This window comes from Ambystoma mexicanum, chromosome 4p (assembly GCF_040938575.1).
Source record: "Ambystoma mexicanum isolate Mex_15411 chromosome 4p, UKY_AmexF1_1, whole genome shotgun sequence".
NCBI classification, from domain to species: domain Eukaryota; kingdom Metazoa; phylum Chordata; class Amphibia; order Caudata; family Ambystomatidae; genus Ambystoma; species Ambystoma mexicanum.
The window spans coordinates 45,806,180-45,830,198 of record NC_090927.1 but is presented as its reverse complement, the minus strand read 5'-3'; the positions used below and the strand labels follow the sequence as shown (position 1 = coordinate 45,830,198).

At 47.6% G+C, this 24,019-nt stretch overlaps 1 pseudogene; it reads left to right on the top strand.

Annotated features, from left to right (window-relative positions):
- LOC138452966 (zinc finger protein 208-like) overlaps positions 1-20,056 on the top strand; it is a 300,800-nt pseudogene extending 280,744 nt beyond the window's left edge.
- The last annotated feature ends 3,963 nt before the right edge of the window (positions 20,057-24,019 follow it).

The following is a 24,019-nucleotide window of genomic DNA, read 5'->3' as shown; positions in this document are numbered from 1 at the left end:
AGCCACCCCTCGCACGCCTTCGGGCTCGGGAGGACAAGGTGGATCACTCTAGTCATGCCCGCTCCAGGTCCTGGTCCTCGACGCCCTCGAGACCCGTAGAGCCTGTGAGATCTTCGAAGAAGACATCGACGCCTCCGGCACCATGTCCGTCGAGGGACTCTCTCGAGGCTCCGCCTCTGAGGAAGACATCTGCGCTGAGGCTGTCGAAGGACAGGCTCGAGGCGCCCCCTCGAGGCCTGTGTCGAAGCCATCAGCGCCACGCTCGACGCCGATTCCGTCAACGCCCTCAATGCCTTTTGAGGAGGCTTTATCGGAGGTGCCCTAGAGACTGGTGGATACTCCGAGGAAGGCCCTGAAAAAGTCAGTTAGGCCTGTTTTTGAGCCTTTTTCTGTGCCTTCATCCAGGGATTTATTAGACCAGCCTCTGGATTACATCTCTGAGGTGGATGAAGGGTCTGATGAAGGTTTGGTTCCTGGTGAGGTTACTGAAGAACTCGTGTCTGGTCATAGCCAGTTAAAAGACCTGCCTCAGTCTTTACATGACGCTAGTGGTCTGGTCACCTTTCCTGAGGTGGAGTTTGGCAGGCCTGAGCCGGGCACGCACGCCGAGTCTTCGTACCGGCGGCTCATGTCGAGGGTGACGGAATACTTGGGGTGGTCTGCACCACCAGTGGATTTTCTGCAGGATGACCTGATGGATATCCTGGACCAAGGTCCACCAATTGCCCCGGTACTGCCATTACATATGGCCTTGCAAAGAAGGGTGGCAGCGGCTTGGACTGCTCTGGAGAGTCTCCCGGCAGTGGACAGGTCTTTGCCGAGGAAAATATTGTTCAGCCAGTAGCGACCCTTGCTACTTGACTACGCACCCCACTCCGGAGAGTTTGGTGGTGGAGGCGGCTACGGCCCCAGCAAAGCAGGCGTCATACCCTACCATCCCTCCTGATAGGGATGACAAACGTTTTGACGGCTGGGCGAAGAAAGTGCTTTCTTCAGGGGGTATGGCTTTACATGCAGCCAACTCCGTGTGTGCCTTGTCACGTTTCACTCACACTCTGTCGAATTGTGTGTCTTTGGCGGCTGAACATATTCCCGAAGGGGAGGAACGGGATGTTTTTCTGGCCCTCGTTCAGGATGGCAATGACGCCATGTGTGAATCCGTTCAGTCGGGTCTGGACATGGCAGACTGTGTCAGCCGGTCCATGGCGGCGAGCACCGTGATGCACAGATTTGCGTGGTTGCGGAAGTCGGGTTTTGCTCCTGACATACAAGCCCGGCTCCTCAACATGTCCTTTGATGGAGTACATCTTTTTGGCAGCAAGGCTGACGAGAGCCTTGAGAAGTTGCAGACCACTAAAGCTGCAGTGAAGTCGTTGAGCGCTGCAGTTAGTCAACCTCCGCCTTTTCATCCCAGGGGACAGCAATGGAGGGGTGGTTCCTTTCGATACTACTCTTCCTTTGATAGATCGAGAGGAGCCGGCAGTCAAAGGGGCCAGTGTAGGAGTACCAGAGGTGGAAAACAAGGTACTTGTGGTGCCAAAGCCGCTCGGGCAGTTGCTTCTTTACCCTCAGGCAACGCCGCAGCCGCTCCAGCTCAGTCATGAGGCCCATGGTTCGCCGGTTGGGGGAAGGCCGGCGCAGCATCTTGTAGAATGGCGTGCCATTACTTCAGATGTGTGGGTTCTGGAGATCATTGCCCATGGCTACTGTCTTCCTTTCCAGCAGAGGCCTCACGACAATCCACCAGGGAATCTCTCTTTGAAGAGTCCGGATCCGCTCCTTGCGCAGGAAATCAAATCCCTGCTGGACAAAGGCGCCATAGAACTGGTGCCTGTAGCGGAGAGGAGCAAGGGATGGTGTTCCCCTTATTTTTTTATCCCGAAAAAGGACGGGGGATTGACACCCATCAAGGACTTGCATGGGTGAACAAGCTCCTCAGGAAGGACAAGTTCAAGATGGTTACTCTTTCTCAAGTTCTCCAGGCCCTTCAACTTCAGGGCTGGTTGGTGTCTCTAGGCCTCAAGGACACTTATTTTCATGTGCCGATTCATCCCAAGCACAAGAAGTACCTGAGGTTCGCGGTTGGCGACTCGCATTTTCAGTTTCGGGGCCTGCCGTTAGAATTGACCTCCGTCCCGAGGGTCTTCACAAAGGTGGTGGTGGCAGCGTATCTCAGGAAAGGGGGGATTCCCGTCTACCCCTACCTGGACGATTGGTTGATCAGGGCGCGCTCTCCCGAGCAAGTCCTGGATCATCTGTCGGTCACCTGCCACTCCCTTCACAGGCTGGGCTTCTCCCTCAATTTAAAGAAGTCCCACTTGACGCCAACCCAGCGGCTCCAGTACATCCGAGCAGTGCTCGACACATCCCTGGGGCAGTGTTTCCCTCCCCAGGTGAGGGCTCATCACATTCTGCAGATGGTGCACAAGTTTCAACATGCCCAGAGTCTCCCGGCGTTCGAGTTCTTGAGGTTGCTCGGCCTCATGGCATCCTGCATTCCTCTGGTGCCACAGGCCAGGTTGCAGATGAGATCTCTGCAGTGGGCTCTCAAGCTCCAGTGGTCGCAGTCCTCCGGCAGGATGTCGGACCCCGTTCAGGTGCTGCCCTCAGTCGCCCAGGATCTTCTGTGGGGGGCCGTTGAAGGCAATCTGATGAGGGGGGGCGCCGTTTTGGCTACCCTGGCCAGAGGTTACGATCGTGACGGACGCGTCCCTCACGGGATGGGGAGCTCATGCCAACGAGTTGACAGTCAGCGGTCGTTGGTCTCCATTGGAGTCCAGACTCCATATCAATCTGTTGGAGCTGAGGACCATCAGGCTAGCCCTGAAGGCTTTTCTGCTGACTGTGCGAGGGAAGAATGTCCTGATTTTGACGGACAACACAGTGGCCATGCACTACCTCAACAAAAAGTGGGGGGCAGGGTCACTTCCTCTGTGCAGAGAGGCGATGCAGCTCTGGTTCTTGGTCATCCAGCAGGAGATTTCGATCTCGGCAGTTCATCTGGCCGGAGACGAAAATGAGGCGGCGGACGCTCTGAGCAGGCAGAGCACGGTCTCTCACGAGTGGGAGCTGGCTCAGGAGATTCTCCTGGAGATCTTCGCCCTTTGGGGGACCCCTCAAGTGGATCTCTTCGCCACCAGTGTCAACCGGAAGTGCAAAAGATTCTGCTCGCAGGAATTTCCTCCAAGACGAGCTTTAGGGGACGCGTTCGTAGTGGAGTGGTCCTTCCGACTGCTGTACGCGTTTCCTCCGGTCCCCGTCATCCCGCAAGTGCTGCGGAGGTTCGGTTCCCGGATGATCCTCATTGCTCCAGCATGGGCCAGGAGGACGTGGTACCCGGACCTTCTCGACTTGTCCATCTGCCCACCACGCTGTCTTCTCTACGAGACGATCTGCTCTCACGGGAGGGGAGTCAGGTTCTCCATCCAGAGGTCAGGTCCCTCAACTTTCATGCTTGGCTTCTGATAGGTTGATGTATATGGATTGGGACCTCTCTGAAGCCGTGATGGAGGTGTTGCTTTCGGCCAGAAGGCCAGCAACTAAGTCCCTGTACCGTTGCCTTTGGAAACATTTCTGCGACTGGTGCAGGGTTAAGAATGTGGATCCTTTTTCATGTGCCATTCCTGTGGTTCTGTCTCTTTTGCTTTCATTAGCCCACAAGGGCCTGCAAGTGGGTACCATTAAGGGTTACCTGGCGGCGCTGTCCATCTTGGAGCGCTCATCTGAGGAGTGTTCTTATTTCAAAATTCCTTTGATTTCCCAGTTTCTCAAAGGGCTCACTAATGTGTTCCCACCGTCACCTTTCCAGGTGCCCGGCTGGGATTTGAACATGGTTCTAAAATTCCTGATGGGAGCTCCATTTGAGCCTTTACATTCTTGTCCTTTGAGACTGCTAACCTTGAAAACTGTATTTTTAGTTGCGGTCACTTCCGCTCGCAGAGTGAGTGAGTTGCAGGCACTTTCAGTTAAGCCACCCTTCACTGTGTTTCATAAGGACAGAGTTTGTCCTTCTTTTCTTCAGAAAGTTGTGTCGGAATTTCATTTAAGCCAGAAGGTTGTTCTTCCGGCATTCTATCCTCCTCCGCATCCTGGGAAGGACGAGGAGAGGCTCCATAGGTTGGATCTTAGGAGAGCGTTAAGTTTCTACATCTCACGCATGTCCCGGGTCAGAGTGGACGATTAGCTCTTTATTGGATACGCTGGAAGGCGTTTGGGACAAGCTGTTACTAAACAGACTTTGTCTAGATGGATTACCGCTGTTACCGCTTGGTGGGTAAGGACCCTCCGGTGGGCTTACGGGCCCATTCCACTAGAGGTATGGCTGCCTCCACTGCTCTGCAGAGGGGTGTCCCCATTTGTAACATTTGTGAAGCAGCCACATGGGCCTTTGTCCATACTTTTGTCAAACACTAATCCCTGGATTCCATCCATGGGCAAGATTTAGCCTTTGGCAAGGCGGTCCTCTATTCTGCAATTTAATTGGGCATGTTAAAATTCTAAATTCTTTTCCCACCTCCATACGTTGGTACTGCTTTGGGAGTCTGTCATAGATGTGGAATACGTCGGAGGACCCAATGCCCTCGAAGAACAAGTTACTTTCTTACCTGGTAATGTTCTTTCAATGGGATGGTCCGACGACGTATTCCACATCGCTCCCTCCCTGCCTGCCCCGCTACAGAATTTCTTATGCGAGTGCAGCTTTCATTTCCGCAAGGCTTTCTGTAGTCATTCCGGCAGAAGATTGGTGCTACACGTTCTGGGAAAAAACTACAACCGAGGCTACGGGCGTTGTGCGTCCTACATATAACATCCGGTGACGTCGGCTCGACGGAGGCCCTCGAGGACAGCGTATCGACGTCATTGACGCAGGACGCAGACGCCGAAAAGATTTTCCGAAGCAGCACCGCTGTGGTGATTACTGTCATAGATGTGGAATACGTCGTCGGACCATCCCATCGAAAGAACGTTACTAGGTAAGAAAATAACCTGTTCTTCTAGGTGAGAAGCAATCTAGTGAAGGCAGTGTAACAGATTGAGCCAGAGTCAATAGACCTGTGCCAGGGTCAATGGTACAGGGCAAAAGGGTCCAGGAGCAAAATGTTCTTGTAGCTGCAGTCAAGTCTTTGTTAAACGATTCGAAAAGGTGGTTACAGAAGGTGAAAGACAATGTTAGAGGATAGGGGTGGCCGACCCAACAGGTAGGTAAAGGATTTAAAACACCTTTAGTGCTACCGGACGAAAAGGGCGGCCTGGCGGAACACAGTACCTTAAATGTAGAAGAGGCTTCTGCGGTGTCGGTTGTTCCTGGCAGTTCCTGCAGTTCGGGAGATCCAGCAGAGGAAGAGAGGCTCTCGTCGTGGAGGAAGGTTCGAGTTACTGCACTGCCCAGGTATGAAACCAGCTGCGGTGCTGCCAAACGAAAATAAAAGGTATGCTCCTTTAAATCGCGGTCCGGGTGGACGGGTGCCTGGTTATCCGGTCTCCAAGTGCAGGGCACTGGCGATTCGACCAAGGCAGGTCCAGGAAGGCGATTGGCAAACTGGTTGGCCCCACCAGCTCAAGGGGAGAAGGCTCTTGCAGATGAAGATCTCCTCTCGTCGTGTGGAGAAAAGTGGTGAGACGCTGCAGCAGGGCTTCACCGATGGTTCAGTCGTTGCAGATGTCTTTGGCTTCTGTCCTCTTCGGCTTCTTAGTTCCAGTGGCGACGTCTTGCTCTTCCAGTCCTCAGGACCCTGCTTTTATGCAAAAAGATCCCCAGTCATACAGCCTAGCTGTCACTCACACAGTGGAGTGGTCATCATGGCGGGAGACCCTCCAGCCTATAAGGGCAGAGTGTGACTTGGATTGCCTAGGCAACCCTGTCCAGGGGTCCTACTCCCCCTCCCACACAATGGGTCCACCCCAGACTCAGTGGCGCCGAAAGGAGGGCTTCTTGGCAGAAGCCCGCTGTTAAGACGGATTTCTGAACTCTGTCCAGGAGGACAGAGGTTCAGAAGGCCAGCCTAGTTTCTTGGAACAGGGTAACCTCTGGACAAGCTAGACCAATCAAGATAGCGATCGCGGCGGTCAAGACTAGGTCTCAAGAGGGGTGAGGGGTGAGCCCGCAATGAGCACACAGAACAAGGACACTTACAAATTACTCCAGGCAGGTGTTATATTAAAAATATAGACACATTTATTACAAGGCCTCTGTAACATTGACCATAGCGAAGAATCACGATAAAACTCAAGTAAACCAACACATCACACTCAATACAATATATATACAAGACCAGAGGGGTCTAAAGCGTTAGAAGCACGAATTGTGTAAACCACCTAGATGGGGAGGAAAACAGGTAGTGCAAATAATCGTTAGACCCAGTTCGCCAGCAGCGGCCACCTAACTAGAAGGAAGTCCGAGCCCTACGGAGAGTGGAGCCTTGTGCCCAAAAGTACCTGCACACGCTAGTGCCAAGAGGGACAAGGCGAGTCTCTTCCAGGGAATGGGGCAGTTCAGAGAGGTGAACGAATACGGGCGCAGCTTCTACTTGCGGGCAGAAGCAGAGCGCGAGTGCGAGAAAGGCATGCTGTTTGACACAGCGAGGAAAAGCTACAGGCTACTGCAAGAGGGCGACCGGTTCCTAGCGTTGCTACTCGCCGGTCCCCGATGCAGGCAGACCCAGGCTTCTCCGTGTCAGTTTCAGTGCTGGCAGGTTCAGATACGAGTAGGGGACGTCTCAGCGTCGTGTAGATTCCGCGGCAGCAGAAGTTGGAGTTGAGGATGTCCCAAACGTAGTGGACCCGCACAGTTTGTTACCACAGCAGGGCAACGCAGCGGCCGTGTGTATTTCAGCCCAATGTACACTCCTCACTTCAGACCTGGGAATGCCAAGTGTACGAATCGTGTGAGAGTGACGGGGGCTCGGAACACAGCACAACCTGACGGCGGTGACAGAGCAAGTCTCCTGTGTAGGCTGGTTAGCCCAGTACAGGCCTTCTCGTTCAATCAGAGGCAGAAGGGTTTCACAGGGCGACAGCAGTGCAGAGGAGCAGTCCTTCAGCGGGTCACCAGCGATTTCTCGGTTCAGCCTCTTAGTTGCAGAATACTTGGCACCTTATCCTTTGTTCGTGAGAACTCAGGAGATCGACTTGGTAGTGGTGTTTCCAGCCTCCTTTTATCCAGGTTTCCTATGGGGGCTCAAATGAGAATGGGGAATGGATTTTTCAATGGGGATTTACCGGTCCCTAAGAGGTCGGACTACACCGGTAAGTCCCCATTGAACCAGGTCGGAGTCGGTACCGGTATGGGAGGTAGTCATGGCGCAAATAGCGCCATGACTACCACCATACTTGGAATGAGGCCCTAAGGCTTCCAACAATAATGGCAATCTCGGGTTCAAGGTTCATTGAATAGTTTCTGGAGAAGCCATTGGTCAGTATTCCCAGATCTAGTAAAAACATAAACAAAGTCACCAATACATTTTGTATGGCTTTCCATGTAATTTGCTCCCAACTAAGTCGGTGGCGTAAACATTGTAAGGAACTCATGGTGGCAACAGTAAAGACAAACACAAGTGATCACAGTTCAAGGGTGTTTTTTTAAACTGTATGCAGGTTGGAAAAATGCCTAATCTAAACCTAAATCTAAGAACACAGTTCGGTTTCTTATTGTTTCACTCCTCGACCCACTGGCTGTGATTAACCCCTTTGGCTTTCTTTGTATCTGGAGTTAAGGCAGGTACCACAGTAGTAGAAGGTGCCCTCGCTCTGGCTTATCAGCATAGGCACGCTCTGTGTACCGTTGACATCCGCTGCAACACACCTGGGCTATCGTTCGCGGTCTTATATTTCCTCCTACAAAGGCTTTGTGGGTTTGGGATGGAAAGGGCAAGATCGCTTCACTCCTTTATGTGTGATTTTGGTCAATTGCCTGATTTACCCTGACCATTTGGTTGGGATATGTCAGGTAAACAGTTTTTGTATTTGTCTGTTGTTTGTCATAATTATCTGTAGGTGCGTTACAAAGGCCATATCCTATATCTGGCACGTCCTATTTCGCTAAAGGAGGTAATGTCAGTGATTAAATCCTTACCGCCTGGGAATGCTCCGGGCCCCTACAGGTATACAGCAGAGTTCTATAAACAGTTCGCTGGGAGGCTGGATACCCACCTGCTGGAAATGTATCAACAAGCTCTGAGGGATGGCAGACTACCGGAGACTCTGAGGGAGGCAACGGTGGTGGTCCTGCTCAAGCTGGACAAGGAATTGAACGACTGTTCATCATACAGGCGGATAAACCTGGATAATAAAATTCTCGCCAAGATATTGCCGTCCAGACTGGCACCATTAATGCACAGGATGTTGAAGGTAGACCAATCTGGGTTCATCCCGGGGCGCTCCACCTCCTATGGGTTACGAAGAATATTTGGATTAATGTCCGTAGTACGACGTGATGAATCGGTGGTGGCAGCACTTCTCGACGCCACAAAGGCATTTAACTTGGTCGAGTGGTCCTTTCTGTTCACAATTATACTGAGAATGGGACTGGGGGAGGGATTTGTCTCTGGTCTCACTGCTATACACCCAGCCCAAGGCCAGGATCAGGGTGAACTGCTCATTCACATATGCAATAGCCCTAGAGAGAGGCATGAGATGAGGTGCCCCTTGCCACTACTTTTCGAACTGGCGATAGAACCCCTGGCGGGACTGATTAGGAATCTTCAATTGGATAGAGGGATACAACATTGCAAACATAAGCTCATTGGGCCTCATTAGGAGTTTGGAGGTAACCATGGCGCTATTAGCGCCATGGCTGCCTCCAAATCCTTACCGACTGCGCCCTGGTGAATGGAGCTATTACCGCCCCATTCCAAGGTTGGCGGGGCGGTAATTCCCCATTCACCAGGGCCCTTCTCCATTCCCATTTGAGCCCCCCATAGGGCTCAATGGGAATGTGGAAGGCGCTAATAACGGTACTGCAAATTGCGGTACCGTTATTAACACCAAAGTCCCTTTGCGGGTCCCGTCCTTAACGCATGGTAAAACCTGGCGTTAAGGGAGAACCCGTAAAGGGACCTCGTAATAGGGCGGTAAGGGATTACTGGTACTGGTGCCCTTACCGGTACCGGTAATCCCTTACCACCCACCTCGTAATGAGTCCCATTGTCTCACTATATGCGTACGACATGGTGCTCTACATCAGGGACCCGAAGGGCAGTCTGCACCTGGTCATGCAAGATGTGGTTCGATTTGGAGACATCTCGGGGCTGAAAATGAATGCCACAAAATCGGTTTTGTTTCTGCTGACTGAGAGCACTGCACGCTTCAGGTTTCAATGGCATGGGGCGTTCACTCGCTACCTGGGGATAAATATTGCACACTCTCCTGAGGACCTATATAGACAAACTAATATTGGCACAGGCCAGGGGGACAACAGACATGGATGATTTTACCCCTCGCACTATATGGGAGAATATCCTTGGTTAATATAGTGCTGTTGCCCCACTTTCTGTATGTATTCTTTTACGCACCACTGGCAGTAACAAAGGGATAATTCCGGGAGTTAAAATCCATCATTCTGCGGTTCATATGGGCCAGGAAACCAGTCAGAATCTCCTGGGAGAAACTGGTGTCACCATTGGAGAGAGGGGGCCAGCACTCCTGGACTTTGAAACATATTACAAGGTGGTCCAGGCAGAGTTTCTTCTCTACTGGTATGACCCCGGAACAGATCGGAGACATCTAAAGGTGGAGAGGGCACTGGCGTCCCCGTTTATGTTGCGATCAGTTATACTGACGGCACCAGATAGAGCAGCCAGGGCATCAAACATGGTAGAACTGACCTGCAGATCATGGGTCCCTATGGAGAGGAAAACCAAACGAGGGGTAGTCTACTCTCCAAATCTTCCAGTGTCTTACATACCCACGGTCTCATTGACCAGCAAAAAACACTGTGACATGCATGTGGCCAGGATTACTAAATTTCGAGAGATGTTCCCCCGGGTGGGCGGTTCTTAACGTTGGAGGCATTTGAAAGAAAGCAGGGCTGCCACCCCACTAGATATGTTTTTATTTTGTTTTTTTTTACTTCCGATTAAGGAACTCCTTGAAAGAAGTGTGCCCGAGCTTTCCCCAGGAACCAGAAATGGCCCCAATTTTAGACAAGATGCTTGGGAAGGCCCATGAGAGAGGGGTAATATCTACACTGCCTGAGACCTGTATGGCAGCTAAGGTGGGGTGAGCATGCTCATCCCGAAGTAAATGGGAGAGCTCGTTAGGAGGCGAGATAACAGACGAAATATGGAAATATTTCTGTGGAGAGACGCAGAGAGTAGGTATAAACTCAAAATTTTAAACTGATTCATTTCAAATATTTACATCAATACCATTACATACCCGCCACACTACATAGGTTTTACCTGGACAAATCTGAGAGCTGCACGAGGTGCGGCAATGCCCTGGCTGGCTTTCTCCACCTGCCGTGGAACTGCCCAAAGCTTTTGTTATTCTGGGAAAAGGTCTTCGGAGTACTTAGTGAGGCAGTGGGAGAAGACCTAGAGCCCGATCCCTTGATGGCATTGCTGGGATACACAGCCCGGGTTCCAAAAGGGACTAGGAGATTGGCTGGACTATTGTTGGTCCTAGCAAATAGGCGTGTGCCGATGGTTTGGGAAGGGTCTGAATCACCAAAGATGGAGTAATGGAGGGTCGATATATTGTATTGCAATGAAATGGAGACAGAACTCGGCAGGATAACGCACACCCAATCGACACCTAGGCAAATCTGGGGTCCGTATGTACACCACCCGGATACGACGGGCGTGCACATGATGAAAAACGTATAACTGAAAGTGGTATATTAGTACGGGAGAGGGTTGCGGGGGGGCACGCACAGGGCCAATGCTAGAAAATAGATAACCTACCCACCAAAAACCAAGTAACATGAGTCTAAGGTGTGCTATTGCTGTGAAGTAAGAGCTGTTTGAGGAAAAGGGGAGCTATGAAAACCACCAATGTAGAGACCCGGGGGTGTTATTAGTTATTATATTGTGCTTAAATGTTGTTGTATGGCGCTGTTTGTGATGCGGCATACTAATTAAAAGATTATTTTTTAAAAAGATAAGGGAAGTGTGCGGTCACTAAGGCATCTGCACCATTTAGGGCTCTGCACAAAGACTGAATAAAATGCAGAGGAGATTTGTAGGGAAATGGGAGGCTCTGAAAGATGCAATATTCTGGCTTGGAGCTTTAAGGGGAAAGGAAGTTGCCTTAATTTTGGCTATGTTACGACTTTTGTTTAGAATTTGAAGCCGTAAAGACATGTGACATATTTGTACACATATAAAACACTATTTCAACAATAAAGAAACTATAAATGCCTAATGCTACATCGTTCTTTATGTTTAGAAAGATAATGTGTTCATTTTCTTTTACAGCTTTCTAAAGCCTGCACAAAAAACGCAAAGGGTAATGAAGAGAAATGCCTCAAGAATGGCTTTACATGTAACAAAAGAGAGGATGTCAGATATCTATGAACGGAAGATTCTAGAAGCCCAGTCTGGTCAGGAACTGGGGGTGGAGTAAGCTATGGATTAAGAAAATGATTTCTGTTATCACTTACAATCCGTATTCAGTGTCAAGGTAACCGGAAGAAGGAAATGCTTCTGAAAAGTAAAACATTTAAATGAATACACGTGTGTCCAGCAGAGCCAACACAAAGTTCAACATTTGGATAAAAAAAGTAATTCAAAAGTCAAAGCTTTTTATTTATAAAAATTGCAAATAGCAGAAAACCAGATCAATGCATTGAATTCGAAAACACTACTCACGAGGTTGGATTCAATAAACCTAACAAACATGTTAGTATGCTGATTGTGAAAATAACATAACATTAAAGCATAAAGTTTTTCTGAGAACACCCGAATGGGAGACGCTGTCAAACACACAACCTGCATGGATGCACAGAGGTGAAGAATTGGAGCTCCGAAAAAGAGCTTTCCTTTGCGCAATGGAATTGTAACCAATAGCGCACTGAGAGATGAATATAGAACATTCTATACAAATAGCTGACCCTGTAATGTGGTTAACTTTGCTGTGGCATTCTTGCTAAACACAATCCAAGCTGGAGAAATGAAACCCCCAGAGAAACCTTGCCAGGACAATGAATGCCATAAAAGCTTCAGTCTGAAAACCCATCACGCTCAAAACGAGAAAACCAACACAGGAGAAAATCCTCATCAGTACACAGAATGTCATAACAGTTTCAATCAAAACACATACCCAACTCAACATGAGAGGACCCGTACAGGAGTAAATCCTTATCAGTGCATTCAATGTCAGAAAAGCTTCAGTCACAAATGCAACCTAACTAGACATGAAAGAAGCCACACAGGAGCCAAACCCTATCTGTGCTCTGAATGTCAGAAATGCTTCAGTGATAAAGGCAACCTAACTAGACATGAAAGAAGCCACACAGGAGCCAAACCTTATCGGTGCTCTGAATGTCAGAAATGCTTCAGTCACAAATACAACCTAACCACCCATGAGAGAAGCCACACAGGAGCCAAACCGTATCGGTGCTCTGAATGTCAGAAATGCTTCATTACGAAAAGCCACCTAACTAAACATGAGAGAAGCCACACAGGAGACAAACCTTATCAGTGCTCTGAATGTCAGAAATGCTTCAGTACGAAAAGCCACCTAACTACCCATGTGAGAAGCCACACAGGAGCCAAACCTTATCGGTGCTCTGAATGTCAGAAATGCTTCAGTGAGAAAAGCAAGCTTACTGCCCATGAGATAAGCCACACAGGAGCCAAACCTTATCAGTGCTCTGAATGTCAGAAATGCTTCAGTGTGAAAAGCAGCCTAACTAAACATGAGAGAAGCCACACAGGAGACAAACCTTATCTGTGCTCTGAATGTCAGAAATGCTTCAGTGATAAAGGCAACCTAACTAGACACGAAAGAAGCCACACAGGAGCCAAACCTTATCAGTGCTCTGAATGCCCGAAATGTTTCAGTCAGAAAAGCCACCTAACTACCCATGAGAGAAGCCACACAGGAGCCAAACCTTATCTGTGCTCAGAATGTCAGAAATGCTTCAGTGAGAAAAGCAAGCTAACTGCCCATGAGATAAGCCACACAGGAGCCAAACCTTATCAGTGCTCTGAATGTCAGAAATGCTTCAGTGTGAAAAGCAGCCTAACTAAACATGAGAGAAGCCACACAGGAACCAAACCTTATCGGTGCTCTGAATGTCAGAAATGCTTCAGTGAGAAAAGCAAGCTAACTACCCATGAGAGAAGCCACACAGGAGCCAAACCGTATCGGTGCTCTGAATGTCAGAAATGCTACAGTCACAAATACAACCTAACCACCCATGAGAGAAGCCACACAGGAGCCAAACCTTATCAGTGCTCTGAATGTCAGAAATGCTTCAGTGTGAAAAGCAGCCTAACTACCCATGAGAGAAGCCACACAGGAGCCAAACCTCATCGGTGCTCTGAATGTCAGAAATGCTTTAGTCAGAAAAGCAACCTAACTACACATGAGAGAAGCCACACAGGAGCCAAACCGTATCGGTGCTCTGAATGTCAGAAATGCTTCAGTCAAAAAAGCCACCTAACTACCCATGAGAGAAGCCACACAGGAGCCAAACCTTATCGGTGCTCTGAATGTCAGAAATGCTTCAGTGAGAAAAGCAAGCTAACTACCCATGAGAGAAGCCACACAGGAGCCAAACCTTATCGGTGCTCTGAATGTCAGAAATGCTTTAGTCAGAAAAGCAGCCTAACTACACACGAGAGAAGCCATACAGGAGCCAAACCGTATCGGTGCTCTGAATGTCAGAAATGCTTCAGTCACAAATGCAACCTAACCACCCATGAGAGAAGCCACACAGGAGCCAAACCTATCAGTGCTCTGAATGTCAGCAATGCTTCAATGTGAAAAACCACCTAACTACTCATGAGAGAAGCCACACAGGAGCTAAGACACACCTTAATCAGTGCTCTGAATGTCAGAAAAGCTTATTAAGAAAAGCAGCCTAACTAAACCTTGGAGAAGCCACACACAGACGGCCTTAGTTAGTGCACAGAATGTCAGAGCATCCTTACCCTCCCCCTGCCTTTATAGGTTGTTACCAATCACTTCCCATCATTTCCCCACATTATATCACTATATATTCATATCCCTGTGACTCAAGGATAGCACAGGGGCAATGTTCTGGTCTGGTCTTGGAAGCAAGACCACGCAGAGCAACAGAGGTTCAAATCCCAGATCTGTGCTTAGAAACCAAACTCAGGTAGGCTAATAGGCGGGCGTGTTATACAAAATGTGTATATATGTATGTATGTATGTATGTATATATATATATATATATATATATATATATAAGTACTGGGACAAGGAAGTGGCAACTAGGAGTAGTGCATACCAACTTGTCATTGCACCACTCCGCACTCCGGTACTGAGACGAGGAAGAGACCTGAGGACTGTTGTGAGGGTCAGGCATGTCCCAAAAACTATGGGCAGGCAACACCTACAACCTCTTAAATGGTTGCAGGTGTATAAAAGGAGAAATCAGAAGCAGAGTGGAGGTCGAGATCCAGGGTGGCAGCAGAGTGTGGCAATCTGAGGTGGAGCAGGTCGAATATGGGCCGATGAAAAGGACTCCACTACTGCAGAGAAGCCAGAAAGATGCTGAGACCAAAGCGGGCTGTGAAAGGGTCACGAGCTGTGCAGAACCCTATGCTTTGTGTTCCCCATTGGATGTGGGCACCATGGAGATCTCCCCGAGGCCGCTGACTGCTGCAGGATAATCTGGAGGAAGCAAGCGCTGCTCGCAGGAGTTCCCCAGGAGTGAGAGAGGATCCAGCGAGAACCCGAGAGTGTAACCAGAGCACCTGGAGGAGCAGCCGCACACCAGTGATTGACAGTGAAGGATCACTCAGGCCGGGGCACTCCATGGGTATGGTGTGTGTAACAGCGGATGCCGGTCAAGTGAAAATGCATGACAAATGGGTCTGGAGACCAAACGTGAACTATTGAATACCGAACAAGTTACCAAGCACGTAATGCTGAACTGTGGAAAAGATATGAGTATATCGAACAAATGAAACAGCAGGTGATGTGCATTTTGCGAACAAGATGAATTTAAACAGAGAGCATTTGCGAACAAAGTGAAACAAATATAAAGCAAAATAGTATTGGATAGTGTGAAAACAAAGGAGAAATACCACAAAGGAAAGTGTGTGAGAGTCACATTTTGGTAAAGTCCAGAAGCTGTTAAAGTGAAACAGAAACATATGTGACATTATGACAGATACAGAAAGGAAACCTCTGTTGTCAAGGAGGTCCTACGAGAAAGAATGAACTGTTGCAAAGTTCCAAGGGTTATCGTTGCACAACCTGTGATGGGTATACCAGGTGGTCCGACAACTGCGCCTAGACGGAGGAACCCTGACTTGGAGTAAACCAAGGGAAGTCAAAAGGCTGAGGCTGGTCGGCATAAGATTGTTCAAGTGACAGAAAGAAAAGGCAAACTAAGCAAGTTAATTTGACTGTGAATTTGAAGCCAGAAGAGCTGCCTACTTGGGGGAAGGGAACCCCAAGACCATTTTGTGTAACTCTGTTGCACTTGGGAAGGAAACCCCCAGGTTATTTGGTGGATCTGTCTTGAACTTGGGGAAGGGAGCCAAGAGCAAGCCTGGAGTTGGAAGAAGCTCAGAACATTTGTTTGAACACTATTCCTTTGGTTGCTGGTATCCCTACGCATTGTTTAGCTTTAGTTGTGAGGGCAAATATAGGTTTTGGATGCAGACTTTTAAGTAGAACTTATTGACTCTGACTATCCTTAGTTTATTTAGGTAGGGAAATCCCACTGTATTGTTGGAGGTAAATCCTCCACTTTACCGCCAAATGCATTATTCAACGGTTTGTGAAAAGCGGTAGTAATTCTGCTATCACCAAAAAAAGTCAGTAACTGTATTACCACCACTTTTATTCTGCACTGCAAACTTGTAATAAGGCCCATTTCCTTATACAAATGTAGGGTTTCAAAGCCTTACCAATAGTTTTTCCAACATTCAGCTCACATGCTGAGAAGGAAAGGGAGCATATAGGTCCTGTAGGGCAACACTATAGAGTAGCAGGGAGGGAGAAGTGGCAACCAATATGGCGGACAGATCAGATGCAAGCCTGTGCTGTCCCCCTACAGTCAAAGTGATTCCAGGAGAAGCGACAAATCCTAACCCTGCCTCAATTACATAACACAGTTCAATGCCATAACCAAAAGCCCAACCCAGTGGAAAAGGAAAAGAACTTTACAACTGAAAGAGCTTGTTTGGGAGAATTCTCAGAAATTTGCTAATTTCCCTTTATCTTAGAGGCCCCCAGCAACTTTGCTGGATTGTAGGACTTTAATTTCTTTACCTGGAGAGAGTGAGACCCTTTTTCCCCCCCTCTCATGTAATTGAATGTGATTGTGAACTCTGTTTCTCTTTTGGTTGTGGAGTCTGACAAACTCCATAGGCATCATCATTTACATTGTGACACACAGCACCTTCAGTGCAGTGGCACAGTGAAGTCTTTCAGATTTCCCAAAGGTTTAAATACCTTCTCTTGGATAAACTACTGTTTCCAAGAGCAGTGAAGTGAAATTGACTTTACATACGTTTGTAACTTTCTATACCTAGCACACACTGTTTTAATAGGGTGCTGGAGGGGTTACTTAGTATCCCCTTTGTCTAGCTTCTCATGTAACATTTTTATGTTACCCTTTCCTCAATGAATGGCTGGTGGCAGTTGTTTACGTTTAACTACCGTGGTATGCATTTACCGCAGGCTGCCTTATTGTCAAAATAGCCCTGGTCTTCTTTTTTCACCATTTCTTTGTGGAAAGGTCCTTCTTGAGATTTACTCTGCGTGCCAAACCAGGTTTGGTCCCTTTGTTCGCTTTGCCTTTGGCGGGATTCACAAGTGAAGCCCGCCTCTGGTTCCAGGGTGTCTGGCAGGGCAGGATGCGAGGGAGGTGTCTGAAACTCCCTGTGCTCAGTCTCCTAGGAGACCGGAATGCACTCTTAGGTGATTGGCAGGCTGTCTGTCCGGCAAGGACAGCCACCCTGGTGGGTGACTGACAGCTAGGCTGGAATGAATGGGAGAAACCTGCATAAAAGGCGAGGCTTTTTGGCTTGGAAGGCAATCGACCACTGGACGAAGGAATCCGAAGAAGAACTTAGAAGAGACGCCTGCTGCAACTCCTGGACCGTTGGTTTGCCTGGTGAAGCCCTGCTGCTGTGCTGAAGCTCTGAATTCTCCTCGACCCCTTGAGTTGGTGGGACCAATCAACTCCAAAGTAAACCACCTGGACATCCTCTCGGAGCTGGTTGAAATTCCACTGCAGTTGCTGCTGGAACCGAATAGCCTGGGAGAGGAACACCAGTTTGTGTGCATTGCTTTTAAGTTGGCGAAGAGCTCCAGGAAAGATCCTCCGGACTCCCATGAAGCAGTACTGACCGAGCATGAGCCACCTCAACAGAGTGCTGGACCCCAGATGCAAGGAAAGCCCATCTCGACAGCCAAGAGTCTGCGGTGTTGCTATTTGCCTAGATGCGAGGAGCTGAAACCACAAAGTGCCACTGAATAGAAGTTGGTCCTTTTCTGTCGCTGATTGTCCCGTTGCAGTGCAGAAGTTGAAAGGTAGCCCATACTTGTACCCCTTAAGTATATTGGGTAACCAAAATGCACCCCTCTAGGAAATTAAGGCCATGAGTCTATTTTGCAGGGATAACAAACTTTAATCTGTCCTAAAATGAGGATAGGGGGAAGAGCAGAGGGCTCTGCCCTTCCGACCAGCATTCTGTCTTCCTTGGCTGGCTCCTGCAGACTAATGCCAAGCAGGGGACTTCTATACTGTTTGATTTGGTCACTGGATACCCGCATGGCTCATCCAAAACTGTTGCTTTTCCTTAAAAGGGACGCTGCAGTTCTTCCTTCTGGCATGGCGGGGTTCCATTTGGGACAGGCTACTTAACATAATGCTGCCTCTGCAGGAATACATTGTAGCTCTTGCTTAGCATCATTTGCTATGTTATAAATATTCATACATAAAACACCTTCCCGCCATACTCTCAACACTTCGCTCAATATTCTTATATTTTATCTGGTCCAGTAATTTCTACAAAAAAACCCTGTTTTCCTATAGTACTCTGCCGTGCATTGAATCTTTTTTTCGTCTCATTGGCTTGTGATGGACGGAACAGTTGCTGAGTTACCTCGTGCTTTCTGCTAGAGCGAGATGGGCCCCACGCAATACCTGTAATCTATTTTTAGCACAGACTGCATTCTTTTTGGCACAGAGGATTCTGCTTTTTACCGTGCTTTGAGATTTTAAACTACACAGAATAACATTTGCATATGTTTTCAGCTAATGGTTATTTGCATCTTTTATATTTAAATACTATTTTCACTTTGTGGCCACCCATGTCTGTATGTGATTTATAGTTGCATAAAAACGCTTTCTCAGTGCTATAGTGCTTAGAAGTCTTGTCTAATTGTAAAGCGCTTGAGGGGTGTTGGAAGGTGCTAGCTCCTCCCCAACTTTCGCCCCTTTCGTTACTTCTACAGTAACAAACTCATCCCCACCTAACATATCTATAACCCAGAAATATTAGTTTGAGTTTCGCTGTTTATTGTATGGCAAGGTGTTTTAGATCCCCCAATTGATACCATCATATTTGCACTATTAGGGACAATAGAAACACCTCATTGGAGACCCCATTGGCATGTGCAGAAGAGAACCAAGAAGAACACAATCACATGAACCAGTATTTTTACTGCTTCCTCCAGCCATGACGAGACCCCATCAAAGGCAAGCGATAGCCAATCTGTGTTCTGATCTCCACCTTCATTCTTTATTCGAACACCTAGACTGTGCCTGGCCTCGATGACGTGTGATAGTGACTCATCTGCATCTTCCGGGGGTAGGAAAGTGCAGCAGCTGCTTGTACCCCAGGAGCCAAATAAGATGAAAAAAGTGTCTGCTGAGCTAAAAAGCCGATACTCGTCAGGTATTCCTCTGAGCAGTGAGGAAACAGTCCTTTGAGACAGTCTGATCTCTTCTTTCTCCCCTGCTGTTGAAATTGTCCTTTTTCTGGCAGCATACCAAATTCTTGTGTGATCTGCAAGCTTCTTTCTGCTTCTTTTGTTGCTAGAGTGGCTGTTGGCACCTTGACAGGCATTTCTTCTCCCTTCAGGTGTTCTTCCAGGATTACTAGTAGCACTGAGTGAAGGGTGGCCAGTGTACTCTGGCCTCTCGAAGATGGTAGGAGGTGCAGGTAGGCTTGTTGGCCACAGACCCAGTAGTAATCCATTACTGCTGCTGTACCTTTCGCCATATCAGGGATCACAGGTTTGTGGTTGCACTGTGTTTGTGCCTCCAGGAACTGTTCCTTCATTGTTAAAACAAAGTTAAAAGTTTTTTGGTTCTAAGTATTCGCACTGGCGCCTTCATTGTTGCAATCCGTGTCAGCCTTGTGATGTGTTGGGACCATATTTGCGCACACATAGTCTCTATTTGGGATATTAATTCTCCACTGTACTTGATCAGCCCATCTGCCAGGCACATCACTGTGGTGCCCTGCCATTGTCATTGTTATTTGAGTAACCTCTCAAGGAAAAATATGGTCCTTGTAGACACTGGCAGTATTTTGTGTTGCCATTTCATAACGCTGGGTCTAGATCAATGCTCCTCAACTACACACTATGTGCCTGGAATGTGCCCTTTATCCCCCTATAGTGCAAGATATCCCGGCATTATGCCTCTGTAATTGGGACTGGATGTGGAACTAAAACCATAGGAACCCCTGATGTGTGCGGGATAAGTGCAGACACGTAACAGCTTTCATTGATTTCCTTACTGCAATGCGTATATCAGAGTACTAGCTATTCAGTGTTGTTTACATTCTGGATGTCACAAATAGTATCAAAGCCCAACCCCTTATGTGAATCATACAGCATTCTTTCTTCCTGTTTCATTCGTCTAATAAAACTTGTAGGGGTGGCCGGCAAAAAGTGAGACATTTTTTGATTGATTTTGTTTAATAGACATATTCATACTAACATTATTTTCCAACTGTCCACCCCCCCTTTTTATATGGTCACCCCATATAACAGACATACCTTCATCCACTCCAACAATCATGACCAGTGTCATACAAAACAACATTTCTGGATTAAACATCTTTACTATCATTATCCCTACATAAAAGAGAGGTCGTTCAGCTATCTTTGCTTATTCCTGGAGAGGAGAAAAAAGGTTATCAAGAAAGAAAGGGAAAGAGAAAAAGAAAGCGAGAGAGAAAGACAGAAAGAAAGAGGGAGAGAGAGGGCAGGAAGGAGAGGGAAAGAAAGAGAAAGGAGAGGGGGAGAGGGAGAAAGAGGGGCCCTTTTTCCACTAGGGCCAGCCGGGTTCTAGACCTTTAAAAAAAAATAGATTGACAAATAAACATTTGACAAAAGATAAAGAAAGAAATATGAAAAAAGAAAGAAAAAAGAAAAAAATCAGGCATGTGCCACTGCACACCACCCTGGCATGGATCCTCAAAATGTCTCTGGTGCTCTTCGGACATCTGAGAGATGCACCCAATATCTAACTCCTTCATACGGACGGTGAGAGGAGTACAGAACACCACCTCATATGGACCTTTAAACCTGAGGCTGATCAGTTCCCCAGATAGTAATGATCCAGTTGTAATATGGGTAATGATGTGTATGGACCTGTGGTCTTGCTTTCTACAGGGCTGTCACTATTTCTCTCCTCATACCGCATTCCACTACCAACCCTGTGCGCTTCCGTCCCATCCCCTGGTCAATTATTTGACCCATCAACATATGTCTCCTTCCGTCAAAGCATGAGCCATTCATCAAAATAAATAAAACTCCTTTATATAATCCAGAGTTGCTAAAACAGGGGCCGTGCAAATAGCTTAAGACCTCAAATTGTCTAGTCATTTTCAGTCCATTCAGATGTACTTCAAGTCCTCTGTTCTTCCCTGAGACTTTGTAACAGTGGCCATGTGTAGACTGCGTAGTCTAGGATCCATGCCCTACAATAATTACATAAGCCCAAAACAACTGCTACATTTCCTTCACAGTACTGAGCCTAGGGGTGGCGTGTACTGCTGCCAGCCTATCTGGTAACATGTTTTCCCCATTGCAAAAATTAGTTGTCCCAAGTATAGTCCTTCCTGTTGGCAGTATTGTAGCTTCTTTTTATCTGCCTTGTACCGTTTGTAAGCCAGCAATTGCAATAATGCAACAGAATCCCACTTGCACTGATGTTCATTTTCACTGTATACCAACCGATGATCAGGTACTTGTCAACATTTTGTCACAATTTGAGGCACTGCATTTACTAATACCTGTAATACCATAGAAAAATATATCAGGGACCACAGGAACCCCACGGACTACTGACTCCCTTGCTATTGCATTGATTATTACCATTGCTCGAGCTACACACGTCTGTGGAGTGGAACACTCTACCCCTTGATCTGTGAATAATAGTTATATTTCTGAGCAGATGCCTACCCAACAAGTTCACAGGGGAACTCTGAATATAACAAGGGGGCCTGTACTACCTCCCTTCCTACTTTTACATCCAGCTCCTAAGTCTATGGAACTGTAGAAATAGCCACAGAGAATCCCTGCACATAAAGAGTTGTACCTGATAATGCAAAGTTCCCCTCCATGATGCGTGATTTGGTTGCACCTGAATCTACCATAAATATAAATTGCATGTTTCCTATTTCCACCTCCACCTCCACCAAGGGTGTGTGGTTGTCAATAGGATTGGACACACAAGTGCTCTCTGTGGGCTGTCCTAATCAGAATATGTATTTGTCCCGGGGAATGAAAAAGGGCCACCCCCGCCATTGCAACTCCTTGGAATGGGGCACCTGTTCCCCCTGCCATCCTGTTAAACCGTGTACTCTCACCCTGATATGATATATGATTGGTTATTTATAATGCGCTTAATACCCAGAAGTTTCTCTGAGTACCCTGCTTTAGTTGTTGCCCTTGCCTTTCCGTCCCATAAGGGAACTGATTTTGATCCCCATACCAAATAGTTGTCTCCTTCCTTGAGGCCCTTGGATTCTGCCCTGGAGGTGATGGCCCATAATTAAATCTCATCCCAGGCCTTTTCCTGCATCCCCATGCGAAATGCCCCCATTTCCCGCAATACCGGCACTGTGATGTTCCCAATCCTCCTCCCCGGGGCCCTATCCTCCCAAAGCCTCTTGCTCTGGCTCATCGAAAATACTCCTTTTACCCTTGGTGCTCCTTCATACTGCCACTGTGGGCTGGGGGCAATGTTCCCTCTAATTATTTTTCTCTAAGTGCGGAACTGGTTGCCTTTCGTGCCACTTTATTTTCCATGTGCGCAATTGACTCACGTGGTAAGCCACTTTGTGAGCATGCGTAGTTAGTGAGCTACCATCTCAGAAGAGAGTTTGGAAAGAGATTGCCCCTCCAAACCACTGCAATTCTTCACTAATCTGCATAAAAGGTGCATATTATAACACTTTTTCCAAACACATAGGTTAAAAAAAATATTTTATACGTGATCATTAAGAGAACTCATCAACCAGTTCAAGACCTCAAGATATGCCACAGTAGCTAGCAAAAGTACCTGTGTGCAGAGTAAAATGTGTGCTTTATGACACTGGAAAAACACATGGGTGTATCACAAAAAAACAAATATTGCTTTTCATAAATGATGTGACCATCAAAAATCAGACCGGATACAATATTTGCAGATGGAATAAAGGCAACTAAAAGAAATGTGTCAGAAAACATGCCAATAGGAGTTCATGTGCCACTTTAATGAAGTAATTCAAAGGCCATGGGAACGTGCCTCTGGTAATTTATGTAAGGATAATTGCGTCAGAATAACCACACCAGAATATGATGATTCAAATTTCCTAGCTTCTACTTACTATCCACATTATGTTGTCCTGTCAGTTGCTCAAAACCAGCCTTACAGTTTAGAGACATATTGTCATGGGTACTAGCCTAGGTAACACTACCAAGTCACCTTCATATTCAATTCATGATGGCAAGGGGGGAAAACGGGCAGGAGCATTGTGGGTGAGAGCATGGCGAGCAAGGATAGAGTTAATACTCATTTCACCCATTGGTACTCCCTGCACTCATAGAGTAACATGAACTTCCTGTTTCCATTAATATGGATCCTTTAGTGCCAACCCGGAACTAAGTTGAACACTCTAGTCTTCGGACGTGGCTCTCTATAAAAGCCACGCCCAATGAACAAGTCATGCTTCGTGTGCATTCTGTAGCTTCGAGCACATGCTTACCTGATTCCTGACTCCAGAAACTTCTACAGCATTCCACAGCTCTCGCGACCGGCAGGTCAATCGTCTTCACTGCGGACACCCGCGCCTGAAAAGAGAAGAACAGAGACGTTAGCTGACCCGCGGTTTTCTACTGACCTTTTTTCCAGCGGCCGTCCGGAGGTTTCCCCGACTTCCTCTTCATTCCATGGACCGGCAAGTCACTCCCGCTTCGTCTTCTCAGCAGGCGCTTCCGGATTTTTCAGACTCCGAGCACCTTTTGGCAAACTACAAAGAGAAAAGCAAAGGAAAAGACAGGTTAGAACTTGAAAAACACATTGTTTGCAATAATCTCCATAGACAATACGAACCTGAACTTTTCACACGCTCTAACCCAGTGAAGCAACTGGGAAACCACAGACATACAGCACTTACCTGATCCTTTTAGTGATCCAATTGTGCACATCTGCCATTCTGGCAGCACAAAGGGTCCGGTGAGGTAAATGGCCCTGGGACAATCTTCAGGAGAATCAGAACTCCACTAACCCAATAAACGGCGGTGTTTAACATTGCAGTACCAGCGCAGGAGCCAGCAAAACCAGTACCAGGCCAGCGCATCAGCCAGCAAAACCAGTACCAAGCCAGCGCGACAGCCAACTGATCATGCACCGTAGCGCCCTTGCAGA